The sequence below is a fragment of the Alligator sinensis genome, unplaced genomic scaffold (genome assembly GCF_000455745.1).
Source record: "Alligator sinensis unplaced genomic scaffold, ASM45574v1 scaffold269_1, whole genome shotgun sequence".
In the NCBI taxonomy this organism is placed as follows: domain Eukaryota; kingdom Metazoa; phylum Chordata; order Crocodylia; family Alligatoridae; genus Alligator; species Alligator sinensis.
The window spans coordinates 134,918-139,881 of NW_005842048.1; positions in this window are offsets into that span (position 1 = coordinate 134,918).

The window sequence follows — 4,964 nt, forward strand, 5'->3', positions numbered from 1 at the left end:
GGCCGGGACCGGGGCCGGGGCTGCGGGGAGCTGGGACGCGCTGAGTACAGGGCAGGACGGGGCAGGGAGGGAGGCCTTGCTGCTCCCGCGCTTTCCTGGCAAGGGGTTCAGAGAGGTCGCCCCGGGTTGTCCCCTGCTGTCTCCGTCCCGCTCATTGCTGCCCCAGCTTTCAGATGAAGAACCAGCTCCTGGAGTCGCGGGACTGGGGGAGAGCCCCGAGCTGGGACCTTTCGGAGCTAACCTCCAGCCTGGCGCTCGGCAGGGGGGGGGGGGGGGGCCCCGCCTTGCCTTTAAAACCAAAAAAAAATTACAAAGCCCCAAAAGAATAAGTGAAAATGACCCCTCCCCGGATTGGCAGTGGCCTGGTTTGGCCCAAGTGCTCATTTCTGGAAGTTTGGGTTTGGCCCTAGGCCCTCAGGGGAAGAAAGCAACTGCTTGCGGCTAGAGGTTCAGAATTGGTTTATGAGGTTTGTCATAGGACGCTGAAGGAGGGGGATGCAGAAAACCCGCACAAGGGCAACTCCGTGGCACAGGGTGGCTGGGTGGGAGGACGCAACCAGGCTACATAGAGAGAATGTAGCCTACTTAAATGGGAGGTGGGTTAGGGTGGGGATCAGGGAGCTAAAAGCACGACGCTGGCCAAGGGAAGAAGATATGACGGCCCCGCGCAAAGAAGCCACGTGGTTGTAGTGTTGCGGGTTCTAAGGGATATATACAGATAGGAGTAATGGCATGCAGGGTACAATGGCAGGGGTAAGCAGGAGTCTAGATAGAAAGTGGTCTTAGTTCATGATCTGTTGATCAGGCTGTCCCCTCTGAGTCGCTTCTGGCCAGTGGTCTGCTGGGGTCCACATATTGGCGCTCACCCGTGATGTGCAACTCATGGATGTCCCTGGACTGTCTGATGGTGTCAGACACCATGAGGTGTCTCATCAGTTTGGTGCAGCAGTGGGATACTTGGCTTTGCTTGCTGGAGTCCCATGGTCCAATGTCCTGACAATCAGCACCTGCACCATCACTTCATATCCCCTGCTCCTCAGGGCATCTTCCAGTGGCTCCTCAGGGCATCTGCCAGGGAGTTCTGATCTTGGGCTTCGATAAAAGCTTGCTGCTGTTCTCAAATGGGATGGTGACATTGACCATTATGATACACTTGTTCTCATCAGCCACAACCATGTCCAGGCACAGCTGGCTCTCAGCCTGAAATGGTGCAGTTGATGGGACACAATCCCAGCTGAGGCTGGAATGGCCTTCACCAACCAGTCTTCCACAGTGTTGTGGCGCAGCTGCCACGCTCTGGCATGGGACTTACAAGCACATTGCATGTGGGGAAGAATCTCTGATTTGTAGCAACATCTCTGGCATCTCTTGTCACAGTTCCTGTAGTGAGTCAATTAATTCCACTTACGGTTTATGGTTTGCAATATCTATTATTGCTTATTTATCTCAGCAGTTCTTTCTATTGAAAACTATGCATGTCTGGAAAATCAGCAAGAAGAAAGAGAAACTAGAAGAGAAGTAATGACAAAAGTGACTGCAAAGGAGCCCAACTGCCACTCATGAGGTTTAAAGTGAAAGTAAGAATGGGTACATGATTGCTAAAGTTCTAGATGAAAAGGTATTCCAAAGGCATGCTTGTTTTATACCTGCTGTTGTATGACATTTTAATAGCAAAATGAAAGTCACCTTACACATAAACAATTAACAAACATACAACTGTGGGTCTGTAAACAGACATAACAGTCAATGTATGTCAAAACTTGACACTTTTGAACTTCCTGGCAAATTCTATAATTAAAGAAAAAAAGCCAGCACTTTATCTTGCTCATGTAGGAATAAGCTAAAGCTACATTATATGTTTAAAAGAATAATAATAATAATAATGATGATGATAATGATAACAATAAAACTTTAGGGCTAAGAGCTTGTCAGGAAAATTACCAGCACCAGAAATAAGATGTTAGACTTGGTACTGCAGCTCATTCTTACTAATGTGTTTATTACCCATGAATACTGTTATATTTGTGTGCAAAGAGAGAAATGCAGCAATGATGGACTGAGAGCCAAGGGGCTGCTGCTTCTGTATTTAGACAATGAAAAATGAGGAATGAGGATATTTATTCAATCTGCTGTGTATATTACCTGGCTTAGAATCTAATATTATGCTTATGTTAGCTTCCATGTCATATGTATATTTCTAATGGGCGGAATACTTCTAGTTAGAAAAATGACAGCATTTTATTCTGTAATATGAAGTGGGACACACAAATCTCAGTATTAATCCTTAGGCAAAATTCTGAAGTATTTAATCTCTAGAGCTGCTATTATTTTGTCATGCATGATGATTTTCCCAATCTTAATAACAACAGTAGAAAGGCAGAAATCACTATTGCTTTTATTATGAAAGTTTCCTTTATGGGACTCCATAACACCACTCACAGTTATTGAAGAATCTTTCCTAATGATCATAATTTCTCTTCAAAGAAGATAATGTGGCACAGAATTAACATAAGCATCAATGTTGTGTTTTGACAATTGCTGTAAAATCAAAGGGTGCTGTCCCACATGTACCATGATCAATATAACTCGTCTGTGCAGAGACACAAATCCCAGTACAGTGTACTGCCTTTACTTGCATTAAAACCAAAAAAAGACAGTGCACTTACCCTGAGCATGCACTTATCCAAACTGAAAGGTAAACTATGCTGATTGAGTACACAGCATCCTTAGTGCTGTATATTAGTAGGCCTGTGACTAAGACCCCTGAATGTCAAGCCTTCCAGTAGTCAGTTTTGGGACTGCTTTTAGAAGCCTTGAAAATGGGGGGAGACACCAGCTGTAAAACTAACTAGCTTCTATTATTTTCTAGGTTTCTAATAACAGACTATTAACAGGTTTCCATCTCAATTACTTCAAGTGTAGTTTTATGGAGTGCAGTTAGCTATAAAGTAGATGTTTATAGTTAATAGGCAGTTACATGGAGTAAAATTAACTTTAAAAAAAGAAGACAACAGGGCTGAAAGATGCTACTCACTTAAGTAGTTTTTCTTCCACTTGATCAGTATGTAGATGCCCAGGAGCACTCCAGTTAAGCAAATTACACATGTATCCAGCATACATTTCAGGGGAGTATACCGTACTGGCAAGGCTCCTATGAATGCCAACATTTTGTATTGTCAGATTGCCATGCTCCAACTGATTCTTTGGGGTGACATTCCCACTCCACAGAAGTAATGACAAAGGTGACTGCAAAGGAGCCCAACTGCCATTCATGAGGTTTAAAGTGAAAGTAAGAATGGGTACATGATTGCTAAAGTTCTAGATGAAAAGGTATTCCAAAGGAAAATTATTAAAAATATATTGCTTTACAATCTCATGATGTTTTACTAGCTCATTGTTTTACACCTCTATCATTTATTAAGTTTAATTACTCCTTAAGTATTTCTGAAGTGTAAAATATGGGGCAAAATCTGAGCATGTCTGAGTTTGAGTCAAATCCTTCACACAATTTTAAATACAATGTAGCCAACAATAGGTTACAGTACTAAAATGCCCCTGTTGAATTCACTCTTAAATCAAGCCCCTCTTTCTTCCACTGTGTGTCAGGAGCAGACCATTTCCTCTTTAATGTATATGCAGTGTTTTTGCTCTCTTCTTTATTTGATTTTCTGTGTTTCTCATATTGGACCACACTATTATTTGTAATGCAGAGTATATCATGATATAGCATATATATATGTCTACCCTATTATATATGTCCTGTAATAAAATTAATTCTGGCCTCAGATACAACATACAACTCCCTCAGAAACTGAGTTACATTTGGAAGTCTGATGGTACAATTTGAGCTTAATATATTTATTTTAAATAAAAAAATAAGGATTTTAACGAAAGAGATTTTGGGGCCAAAAATGTTAAATGGCAAGGGTTTACACTTGTGACAGCTATATTGAATAATTAGGTCAACCTTTTGAGAAAAAATACTTTAAATCCAACATTTTATATAAAACTTGCTAGATAAAATATTACTGTATTTTAAAGCAAGGGCTCAAAAGTCTCTTTAAAGAAGGATTATTTTACAAAGGACAAGTATGGCTCCAAACCATAATCTAATCATATAAAATGCCTGCTTGCTTAAAACTCTTAGCAATAGGACTCCTATGATGACTTTTCCTTGATAGTGCCCAATTTCTTTTCCCTCCCCGCATAAACCTTCTCAGTTGTAATATTTTGGTTGAAAAATAACATGGAAAAGATTTAAATTAGGTATAAAGTATACTACTGTATTTTTGCTTAAACAAAGTTTATACTGGTAACCAATACAATCTTCATCACTTCTTTGATATCAATGAAAGCCTTAATACCCTTTCATTGATGTAATTTAAAGGGAAAGTTAAATCATTAACCAGAAGGTAAAGTACATTATATGTTAAAAATAATAATAGATAGATCAACTTTCATAGTTTCAGAGTAGCTGGGGTCAGGAGGGACCTGAACAGATCATCTAGCCTGGCCCCCTTCCACAGGCAGGAATGAATGCTGGGTTCACAAGACCCCAGACAGGTAATCATCCAGCCTCCTCTTGAATTTGCCCAAGGTAGGGGCGAGGACCACCTCCCTGGGAAGTTGGTTCCAGATTTTGGCCACTCTAACTGTAAAATATTGCCTTCTGATCTCTAACCTAAACCTATTCTCCATCAGCTTATGACTATTGTTCCTCGTCACCCCAGGTGGTGCTGGGGAAAAAAGAGCTCTGCCTATTTGCTGTTTATCCCCCCGATGAGCTTGTAGGCAGCCACCAGGTCCCCCCCTCAGCCTTTTCTTGCTGAGGCTGAACAGGTTCAGGTCCCTCAGTCTCTCCTTGTAGGGCCTGTCCTGCTGCCCTCTCACCAAGCGGGTGGCCCTCCTCTGAACCCTCTCCAGGCTGGCCACATCCCTTTTGAAGTGCGGTGCCCAGTACTGGA